Source organism: Curcuma longa, chromosome 15, assembly GCF_044706935.1.
Source record: "Curcuma longa cultivar G26 ecotype Majalengka, Jawa Barat chromosome 15, ITB_CL_G26_1.1, whole genome shotgun sequence".
NCBI classification, from domain to species: domain Eukaryota; kingdom Viridiplantae; phylum Streptophyta; class Magnoliopsida; order Zingiberales; family Zingiberaceae; genus Curcuma; species Curcuma longa.
In genome coordinates, this window is record NC_133875.1 from 2637627 (window position 1) to 2650091 (window position 12465).

At 36.2% G+C, this 12465-nt stretch overlaps 1 non-coding gene and 1 pseudogene across 1 annotated transcript; one reads left to right on the forward strand and one right to left on the reverse strand.

Annotated features, from left to right (window-relative positions):
• Window positions 1-18: 18 nt before the first annotated feature.
• Window positions 19-102, forward strand: TRNAL-CAA (transfer RNA leucine (anticodon CAA)). Its single transcript has one exon. It is a non-coding gene; the product is annotated as a tRNA-Leu (tRNA).
• A 719-nt stretch (window positions 103-821) lies between these two features.
• Window positions 822-10809, reverse strand: LOC141846036 (pumilio homolog 4-like; annotated as a pseudogene).
• Window positions 10810-12465: the final 1656 nt, after the last annotated feature.

The following is a 12465-nucleotide window of genomic DNA, read 5'->3' on the forward strand; positions in this document are numbered from 1 at the left end:
ATAACAAAGTATCAATAGGTCAGGATGGCCGAGTGGTCTAAGGCGCCAGACTCAAGTTCTGGTTCTCGTGAGAGAGCGTGGGTTCAAATCCCACTTCTGACAATGAAAAAAACATTTTTAAATTTTCTTTTTTGGTGGAAACAGAAAAACAAGCAAATTGCGTTAAAAAATGCTCATTTATTTTCTTCAAATAAATAATTAAAATTAGGGAAATTTTTTTTGACTTATTTAAATATTCATTATATTGTGCAGAGTTCAAATACAAAAAAAATATTTGAAAAAAAAATATCTACTTTTAATAAAAAATAAAATTCATCATCCTAACGTTTCACAGTTGACTCTACAATCATTTATAAAAAAGTAAATCAAAAATTACAATTGACCATGATAAAAAACATTGTTAAAAATATATATATCTACAATACTATTAATATAGTTCAATAGTTGCGTTTATAGATTATTCATAAGATTAAAATAACAATTTTAAAAATCTTATTTGCATTGTACTTAAATATCTAAATATTATATGAACATTACATCCCAATTCTCTATGAAATTTAATGAGGTGTTAATCATCAAAAATACTCCAAAATATGGAGTGATCTTTGTTGGAAGAACAAGATCTATTGTACATGAAGTATCAAAAGAAACACTTTCAAACTCTAGATCATCATACTCTAGTTCAATAGGATGATTTAGACTGCAACGATGATATCAACATTGATTGAACAAGGCTTTTCATCATCAAATTTATAGAAACAGTTTGAATGCAGGCACCTTCTCTATAGAACAGCACCCTGATTGCGACTGCTACGATCATATCGACATTGAACAAGGCTTTTCATCAGCAAATTTATAGAACAAGTTTGAATGCAGGCACCTTCTCTATAGAACAGCACCCTGCAACCACTACTACACTTTACACAAGTTCTATAGTGTTAATTCATTTCGAAAGCCAGGCCAGACATATCGCCTCGGCTCCCATTCGACTAACCTAACCATCACTTAGGGCATTGCTGTTTCTATTTCTGTTGCTTGAATAAATACAAGTGCACATGTACACAGGCTCAGGGAAATTCTTATTTTAGGATGCCTATCTTTTATTTACATGAACACTAGCCTCATTATCTGTACAATTGCGCTGCAGTTTCGCATCTCACGATCAGCGTGATGACACTCCAATGTGCCTTTCTGTAAGCGAAAGGAGACACAAGTTTAGTGCAGATTTAGATTGATAGTTGTCGCAGGCGATGAGTTTCAAGTATGAGTGCATTACCTCCGGTGGCAATAAGCTTCTCGACGCGAGCAACTATATGCTTTCCATATGTGTACTTCTTCAAGGCATTCCAGTGAACCTTGATGCGCGAAAGGATGAGTTCACGATTTCGGTCATCACATGTCTCAAGAACCTTTTGTACGACGTAATTCCCAAATTGGTCTTTCATCATAGCCTGTGGAGTTGAATAGAAAAGCAAAAACCCATAATTTCTTCGTAGAGTGCTCCGGGACTAACAATACTATATCAATTCTATGATAATTGTATAATGAACTAAATGCTGAGAAGAGGAAACAAACTTAATGGGTGGTTTGGGTGTGTTAAGTGAAAATAAGCTACCTGAAGAGGTTCATTTTCATCTGTTGAGCCAAGCATCTCGCTTATTAGGATTTGCCGTTCCTCAGCAGTGCCGTAAGCCAAGCACTTCTCGATGACATTAGATGCATATTTCTGTTGGCTCATTTTTACAATCTGTCCAGCAAGGTTGCTAATGATGACAGACCGCTCTTCTGGTTTACCGTGCTTCAGAACATGCTAATGATAATTCAACCGAGTCAGCTTATAACGAAATAAAAAACTGAGAACCAAACTGAAATGACTCCCTAAAATATGCACTATGAAAGTGATGTTTATGGAAGCAAACATGCATACGAACAACTTCACCAAAGTAAAGCATGGATGGATTGCTGACAAACAATGTATAAGAGGCAAGCCAATCCACAAGGCTTAAGTTTTTCACAACTAAACATTTCAATTCACCAGCAATTTCATTTGTCAACAAGCAAGAAGCCCTGTCCCACTGGTCAAAACATATTTTACCTATTTTCTCCTCACTTGATAAGGTCGAGTGAACTTTTGATGATGTATGAAAGCCCTTTGGAACTATTCTAACAAACCAGCAGTGAAACAATTAGGGATGAAGCTCTTCTTCAACTTAAATATAACCTATCTATGGCGCAAGAACAAATGAAGAGATATGCTGAAAAAAAGAGGAAGCCACTGCAATTTGCAATAGGAGAATGGGTGTTCCTTAAATTAATGCTCCATAGGCAGCACACGGTTTCTAGAAGGATTAATCAAAAATTGGAAGCAAAGTATTATGGACCTTTCTAGATTGTTGCAAAATATGGAGGTTGCATATAAGCTTAAACTTCCACCTCATTCTCGGGTCCATCCCATTTTCATGTATCATTTCTTAAGAAAGCTATTGGAGATTACAATGTGAAAGCAGATCTACCCAATGGACTGGATGTGTGATTGCTAGTAGAAACATTGTTCAAAATGGAGAAGTGATTCGTCAATGGCTAGTCAAATGGAAGGGCAAGAGCATGTTGACACGACGTAAGAGGATGATTTCACTCTTAGAACTCAATTTCCAAATTTTAATCTTGAGGATAAGGCTAGAGTTGCAACGGGTGGTAATAATGATAGGAACTAGGTTCCAGATGAGGACCAAGTACAGGATCATGGGGGAAACAAGCCCAAAACATGGCTTGTATATTCTATGAGAAACAAAACAAAAGGGGCCTCTGGCTGGTGGAGAGTCTCTTTATCAAATTTGAGTGTTCTTTGTTGTACTGTTTGTGTTAAACCGAATAAAATTCTGTGTTTCCCTATTCTGATTTTTGGAATTCTAACACATTACCATTTGCTATTTCATTGCTAGACTTGTACACATTAACTGGATAATACAACCATCGCATATTGTGACTTCCGCTGCACTATCCCTATCCTCTTTCTTAGCCCTCTACACAAACCAAATCTCCTCTACTTGTCCTCCTGCAATGCTGCCCGCACGCTACCACGACGTGATCTCCCCTTGTTTGCCCATATTATAATCTCACAACCAAGTGATTTTCACACTCCCCTCCTGTGGCACAAGCCTCCTGTGCTCTCAGCAATTATCTTCCCTCATGCAAACTTTCTTAAAATTGCTAGACCTGATATCACTTTTATGGTTAGCGTTGTAATTTAAATCTTCCAAAAGCTTAAGAAAGGTGTCAAAAGGAAAGGCTTGCTCTTAAGAAGCATATTTGTTGCAGATTATGGTAGTGATAGAATATCTACTTTGGGAATTTTGCAATTATGCTAGAGGCGACCATGTGGTAGAGGAAAAAATAAAGTTCGCTGTAATATTGAAAAGGAATATGGAACGAAAGCGCACCTATGAGATGAGATAGATCAAGTTTTTACTAGATGATCTCAAAGTTATAAGCACTAGATTAAAGAATATCATTGTAACAATTAAATAGTCATTTGCATTTAAGGATTCATGAACACACTAACCACATTGCTGTTGACTATTACTTGATTTGAGTTTTTATGTCCAAGAAGAACAACAAGCCATATAAACCTTTCAACAAACAAATTGCTGATATTTTTATTGAGCTGAGTGTTAAAATAAAAAATTTAATAACATATAAGTAATTAGGTTGTGGGTTATATGGTGAGGGGCCAATCGATGATTAGATAATACAACAAAACCCCAGAATGTAATCAAGGGTATCATGTTAACACTATGCATATTTGCTTAAGATGTAATCTAACAAAAAGGCTAATGTTTAAACGTAGACTTTCAGTTTATTGCTCAAGGTTTTATTATCCAGTCATTCTATCCAAAGGGAACATACTTTTGACAAGGAAAAGTACAAAAAAGCAAGCAATATAAGCATGGTAATAAAAACATGTGCATGCTACTATGGTAAACAGATGTAGCCGATAAGATAACTTACTTGGATAACATAGTTACCATATTGGTCTTGTGCTAAATTACAAACAGACTGCATGATCTCCTCCATCATAATGCTTTGTGTTTTTAGATCATCACAGTATTCAAGCACTCTCTGCCATAATTAATATCATATAAACAAGTGAAATCAAGGATCCACTTCAGAGCAAATAGTTTCTTAATATTATTTTTCAACTGCCCTAATAAAATAACCCCAAAAAATCATGTTGAAACCTGTATAACCCGACATCCATATGGATGGGTGGACAGTGCTAGAACATGTCCATAGAAAGATTCAATGATAAATCGAATCTTCTCCTGAGGAACACATTCAATAGACTTCTGGATTACGTGGTTTCCATTCTGATCACGAACACATTTCATTATATGTCCATCAAGCTCTAGTACCATTTCAGTCTTTTGATCAACATCAACCACCTCTAACGCCTGCAATAGTAGCAAGTCAAACTCCCCAAGAACAAGAACAATTTTTTCAAAACAAAGAAATTAACTCATCCAAACTCATATGCTAACAGAATCGACACAAATCAGATGTAAAATCCTTATTTGAAACACTAAAATGATGGGGAACCTGAAAAAAAGAATACCATAGGTTATGCATCAAATCAAGCTTACCACCTATGCATTGCAGAAAACAGCTCAAATCCACTACTGTCTTATCTAGTAAAAATGGCCAAACAAAGAAGTTGGTCCATTGATTCAGCCAAAATATTGAGCAGTTCAATTTTAACATAGGGCCCATAATGAGAATGTGATGTATTGCAATCAACTCTGAAACTCAATGATTTCAACCATGAAATTAGAGGTCCAAGCTGCTAATATGGTGATACTTTTGGTGTATCATAGTGTTAAATTAATACATAGTGATAACTTTTATTGTCAGGATTCACCATGGGTCTTTACATAATTTTATGGAATATCCTTTAATAGCTGTCATTTTGACCACGTGTGTATTTCAAAGTGTCAAGCGGCATAAAGACTATGCAAGTTGATTACAAATCAGCTTAACTCATAAGATTGGATGCATATCCCGAGTATGTGAAAACCTATGGTACTTGGATTGAATGAGTACCTAATACGGGTATGAATCTATGCCATTATGGCTATTCTTATAAATTTTTAATATATGATGATTGTGATCAATCAGACATTTTTCTCTTACATGGAGGGTATGTGTCAAATATCTGAAGGGGTGAAGGTAGATGAAAAATCTGAATGCTGGAGGTAGAAGTTCATATGTTTTCGATGGATACTTGACATGGTTACTTCTATTCCTTTTTTTGTGACTCAACGTGTAAATGATGGATAATTTGACAATGGTGAAGGTGGATGAAGAATTTGAGTATGTAGGTAGAAGCTCAATAATTTATATCCTTTATTCACTCAGTTACTTGTATCCTTTTTTGGTGCATGGTTTGACCAAGCGATACGGTCGAAAACGTATCGTTCCAATAAATTAGCAAAACTCGATACTACTCGATGCAAACAATGTCTTCTTCCTTTGCTTTATTTTCTTCCTCCTTCAACCTACAATTCACCACCAATACTATGCATCGAAACGTTGGCACACTATCAAAGCTGTATCTTTCCAATTAAACCGAAACTCCGACACGACTCGAGATTTTAAACCTTGTTTTGTTGACTTAAGTTGTTTAGGCAGATTGTTGTGCTATATAAATTCATGGCACAATGCATAGAGGTCAAATCAAATTTTGAATTAGCCTTAACATTCCTCGAACTATGTGAGAGTGCAAGTCATCTCACATATTAGTAATTTAAACACTGCCTAGATCAACTGCTCGCCAGTGCCCAGAAAGGGCACTTACCTGAGGAATGCCTAGCTTAAGGCATTCTTGAGAAGCACCTACCATCTTGTATCACTTGATTTGTATAGAATCGTCAAACTATAAGTGGCAACCTTTTGCGTTATGCGTGCACCGTCATACAATTGGTGCTAGCTTGTAACTCTATATTCAGAATTTAACCACTGCCATATGCTTGATATTTCAGTTAGAGATTTCTATTCCAAATCCCAATAGTATATACTAGATGGTATCAGTATCAACTTATCCAAATAACTGGTCTTTGATTACAAACTATATTAGATTATTTTATAGAAGTTACACAACTTGAACTTTCAAAAGCTAACCATAATTAACATGCAGCCCGTGCAGTATAAGTAAACTTAAGGAAACAGATGTAATTAGCAGTAAAACTATTAAAGCTATAGAATCAAAGGTACCGGCAATCTTAACAAACCTTCTGGATTACTCTACAGCCATACATTTGAAGACTAAGAGGTAAAACATGGCCCTTAAGATGACTTGCAAGTTGCTTTCTTTGAATTTCTGTACCATGCTCGAAGAACTGCAACCAAAGTTACAATGAACATTTAAAAGTTTTCAGGGAAAAAAATATCAAGAGTTCATTTGTTAAAATAGGCATACTTTCTGAATGACATAGTTCCCAAACACATCAGTCATTAGAGAATGAGCTTTAGGGAGTATCTCAGGGAAAATTTTGTTCTTTTCTTCTTCAATTGAGGCAGTCTCAAGTTGTTGTTGGATAAAGCGACTGCCATACTGATCCGCACTGAAAAAAAAAAAAGACAAAAGTGAACTGATAGCCACTTTAATGTTTGAAGAGCATGAATCTATAAGGAATCAATGAGTACCTGAACTCAACAACATGACCTACAATATCTGATAGCTCCAAAAGTAACGTCTTCTTGTTCTTAAATTCTTCCAACAACGATGGCAACATATAGCCTTCTCTCATGCCACCATTTTCTCCAGCTGCCCTTCTCAACATGGAAAGGGCATGAGATAACTGATCATTTTGCCTCAAAGGGTTCCCAGTAGGCAAAGGAGAATGAGCATTACTAGCCAACGAACCTCCTAAATATGGCATCGCAATACCATAAGCATGACTACCATAGTAACCATGATTCAAGCTATCTGATTTGAGGTGCATGCCATACTGTAAATTTTGCTGTGCAAGCAATGCTTCCAGGTAAAGATGTGGATATTCGGGTAAATCCAATTGGTGGGTATTAAGGTAATTTTGTCCTAAATAAGGATCCAAACTTCCTGGAGGATGTACTTGTGAATCAGAAGCACCATGCAAATATTGTTCTGCACATGGAACCTGTAGATGGCCCATATAGACCAGTATCTACATGGTTCCCTGATGAACTATATTGTATATCTGCATCACCCAACCATATTTTTTATTATGAGAGGCAGAGAGCAGAAAACTACTGGGGAATATACATTCTAAACAATAGCACTTCCAATTTCTACATTCATTCAAAAAATCAAATTATGTTTATCTAACAAATATATATATTGAACAAGAAAGTAAGGAAGAAAAGGATGAAAAGAAAGACTACCAGAACCAAACTGACTGTTTAACATCATTTGTGCACCATAGCTACCGCCTGTATAGCCTTCTGAGTTCTCTCTGTTGTAATCAGTATCAGGCACATCAACACTTAGACGTGCACTTTTAGAAATTGTTGAACCAGCAGATTGCATTTTCTCATAAGATGGTTGCTTCGGAAAGTATGTTTGCCCATTAGAAGTTAATCTAGCTAATTCAACGTCAGTTAATCTACTAGTTTTCTTGGAGGCATCGAAATACCCAACATCATCAAGAGCACTTTCTAACAATGCTGACTGAGACTTCTCACTAACTTTTTGCTGCAGAAACTGTATATTATCACTGAGGGCATTAGAAAGCAGTTCAGGTTGGGTAGCAATATCCTTGTTAAGCAAACGTAGCACATTACTCTCTCTCTCTTTTGGTTTCATTCTAGACAAGTTCAATTCAGAGAAAGTGGTTTCAATGTTGATACCAGAAGTATGAGATGAAACACCACCTAAGCCATTTGGCCTATTGCTATTACTACTTTTTGTTCCCACTGGGGGGAGGCAGGGGCTTGGTGATCTTCGTATTAATTGAGGTTCAGGGGTTGTACTTCTAGAAAGAGCAGAACCCAGTGTTGATACTAAAGAGTGATTGATTGAGGAGCCAAGGCTGTGGACCTTAGTAAGACCGGAGGAAGTTGATCCAGATTGAATTTCCCCTAAACCATTCAAGTCATTCTGAAGCTTCATCATCGATGATTCTGAAGCTCTTAACGAATCAATATTATCATAATCATTACAACTAGCTGGGCGTGAAAGAAGTCCAGTGACAGGTGGATGAACAAGTTCCTCCTGCACAAAATTTAGTCTAGATAAGTCTAAGTAAGTTGAACTAAAGATCAAAATAAGTATCGACCCCATTTAAAACAAGTCTCAGGTAGGCAGGGACAGAAATATCAATGACAACAAAAGCCAACAAGGAGCATATTAACTAACAATGCACATCAATGATTCTACAACATCGCCACTACACATGCATTTGTCTGAGACTTGAAAGTGATATGACAAACATAGAGCTTACTATCAGTATAACAAAATTTCATGACAACCAAAACTGTGTACATTACAAAAAACCTAGATGATATGCAAATGCTCCTCCAGAAAAGAAAGAAGTTGTTACAGATAATCTGGAAGGTGGCTCAAACAAAACAGAAAGCAGGATTAACTTCAATCTCAGCTAAATTAACCATAGCATAATTAAATACATCATAAATAGTTCTATTATCTCAAAATGACATAAAAAGGTACAGTGACCCCACATGGTTGAAGGATTAGATAAATATGCAACTGATATATCCAAATTTAGTGGTATCATAACTAGTGGAATATACAGAAGATGAGTAGTCTGCTAAGTGGTAACTGGAATTAAATTGACTTAGGAAATATTATTTACTCCATAGACTTCCTCGTTATTATGTGTACAAGTAATAATCATAAATTAAATGTGAGCAAAGACAATTGACTATTTGAAATACTGATCTGTGTATGACTAGATGTGTATCAGTTAGGTCTAGTCATCCTTTGAGTCTCTCCACGTCATTCTTCAGTAAAGTAAAAAAAATAATAATAATAATAATAACTGACTGTATGACAATCTGCCTTCCTCTAATAACTTTTAAGAACAAGGGCAATAAACCAGAAAATATAATAATCAATAATTATTTTTTTAAGCACTTAAGTAACACTGTGGAAGCAACTATCAATGTAGAAATTAAAATACATGTTATGTCCCTTGGCTCATGGGGTTTCCAAAATTAGAAGTTAGAATATGAAAAAAACTTAATCATGCATCATTGGAAGCATGAGATCCATCATCAATGTAGAAATTAAAATACATGTTATGTCCCTTGGCTCATGGGTTTTGCAAAATTAGAAGTTAGAATATGAAAAATACATGACAATATTTTATTTGCCTGTTTGTAGCAAGGTCCAAAATATCATATGAGTAGAATAGTGCAGTGGTAGAAAAAGGCACAAAAGGGCAAATATTTTGCTTGTTCTAAAAAACAAAGAAAGTCAGATTCATTTATCACTAGGGTTTATGTAGACAGCAAACAAATGATGCAAGCCTCCCTCTCTCATTTTTTATTATATATTTAGATCATTCCAACCCACCCACCCACCCAAATAAAGAAAAATAAATAAACACAATTGTTCTGCTTAAAATCAGATTCATATGCAAAATAATATCCACTATCACTGCTTAAAGTATGATAAAATGGATTATATGCAACATGGTGAAACAACATAACCTGAAATTATCCCAAGCGTAGACAGACAATCACGGAATGTGATTACAAAGCTTATTTAAAGCTTACACATTTAATATGAGAAGCTATCTATGCTCTATGATTAGTCAACTACGAAATTTTGGCAATCATGTTTTGCTGATACTGAGATAGTGATCAACACATACATACATTTCTGTAGAAACTTCAAAACAAGTGTTAACTGTAATTTAGAACAGAGCAAAATAAACCAAATACACCTGCAAGACATCAGCAGAACTTTTCCTCCTTGGTGCCTAAACCAGCGTCTGGCAGTCCAATAAGTACATTGCTATTGGCCTGATGGTTCCCCTGACTGCTTCTGTGAATCTATCATCTCTAAGCCTGGCTGAACAGAAAAAAGGGAGCTGCTTTGGCCGTCATTTTTCATGTATTCATTTCTTCGCCTCCTATCACCGATCCCTCCAAATGAAGACCCACTGGGATGAAATCTTTGTTGGACACGCCAGTCCTCTTTCGATATTGCTGGAGGAGGCATCCTCGGATTGTGATTCTCGTTGGAAAAATAGTAGGATAAATAGTCTGGATGCGACCTCAAATCCTCCTCAGACAGCAAGCCTCCAGAATCCTGGACCCTTAAGTGGCGGGTCGCCTCCCCAAAGCCATCGTGCCCAAACAAGCTCCAAACAGCTGTTCTTGAATCATCAACCGTGGGAGGCGCGCTGCCGGAACGGAGAATATTCAGCTCATCCAGGTCCAGATCAAAGGCAGCACCTCTACTGTTCTGCTGCTCTCGGATCAAAGCGTCAAGATCCCTCTCGAAGTCATCATCGAAGTTCCCGCTCGTTGGCGTTTCCAGTGTCATCTTCAAACACTGCGTAACCATCATTAGAACCCGTATTTAGCGACGACGATCATAAATATCATTCACGGGAACAGAACGGGAGAAATCCAAAACAAAAAAAACAACAAATTGGAAAGACGAGAATTCTTGCCTTTACAACAGTTTCCTCATCGCATCCGCCACAAGGCACTTATCATCCCCATTCCGGCCCAAAATTCAATCTTTCACAAACCTCGATCGCCGTCTCCGCATCGAACAGCGTAAAAAACGGAACTTTAGCCGTTTCAAATCGCCGCGAGGGGTAACAGAGGAGGAGGAGATCTTAGGGTTCTAGTAGAACCATTAGTTCGAGTGGAGGCCAGGAAAACGGCTGCAGGGAACGTTGCCGACGGTGTTGCTTCAAACGCAGACTGCAGCCGTCGGATGGTCACTGGATGGTCCATGATTGGTCGCGGGAAAGGTCAGCGACGCGCTGCCCTCCGTCCGATTCGTGATCTCGCGATCGTTGCCCTACAACGACTGCAATCGACCCCTCCACTACGGAGTGGCCTGTTGGACGGGGCCCACATGGGTATGCGATCGGATAAGCCCATTAGAGAACGGTTAAGTCGGCCCAACAACGACGGCCCAGTTCGCAGCCCATTTACATTGACCCAACAATTGCTCTCTTTAAATTTTGACTAAATCTAATGGAGAATCCGTGGGAATTTAGATTGACCCTCAATCTAGATTCTCCTCACGTGATGCTCCCGCGAGTTGGTACATGTGGAAATTGATACAAGGATAATACATGAATGAGAAATCGAATTTCAATGGATCATAATTTTTAATTCGGGAATTAGAACGAGGCACGATCAGATGTATTTCGAAGCTCTTTCAGACACCTTTATTCGATATCAGGTAAAATCCGTACCGATCCACTTTCGGATCCATCGGACATCGTTTAGTGCTCCGTCCGCATCTCCAAACTTATTTTTTATTATTTATAGTAATTTTTATTTTTAGCTTTTTTTTTGGTATTTTTGACTTTTACAAATTAGGGTTTTGGTTTATAGCCTATTTATAGGCGTGTTTAGCCATTTACGATCAGTTGAATTGATTAATAAAAATTTTCTTTTTTTGACAAAAATTTAGAAGACACGCCGACTTCTATTCATTTTTTTAATTTTTCAATCTCAATCCCTTATCAATTCTCCTCTAATCTTTCCCTTCCGAATAATCACTATTCTGTCCGACGTCATAAATTAAAATTATAAATTGTGTCATAATTTTAATTTTTGACTTGATATCGTAAAGGCACCTACTTTTCAAAAATCAAAAAGAAAAAATAATATAATAAATTTTGATATATCTTTAACTTAATAGACGTAGAATCTTGGTCTGAAATAGTACTTATTCCATGTGATTGACACGTGAATAGGATAAAAATTAAAAGGGTGTCATTAAAAAAATTAAAAGGACGTCCTATTATATTTTTTATATTGAGCGTACTTTTATTCCTGTATATTATTTTTTTTTAACATGGAGTACTTTTATAAAACAAAATCGACTTCATCAAAATAATTCAAATTTATTAAAATTATTTTAATAGGATCAAATTCATCATAAAATGATTATAATGTTGTAGCAACTTTTAACTTACACATTGTAATGATCAATTAGTGATTGCTACAAAATTTTTATTTCACTATATGTTAAAATGATTTTAATGAAGATTGAACAATTTTAATTAAGTTAATAAAGACTTTTTTCATATAATAAAAATATTCTAAGTGTCGATTGTTTTATTTATTTTTTTATACAATAAAGTAATTATCGATAACTGCTATAAGAATATATTTAATATGAAAAATATGATAGATGTAATATTATATTGCTTATTCGACAAGAGTTGCTATTTTGTGGGTGTTTTAAGTATGCATGTTTTAGATAATACAATC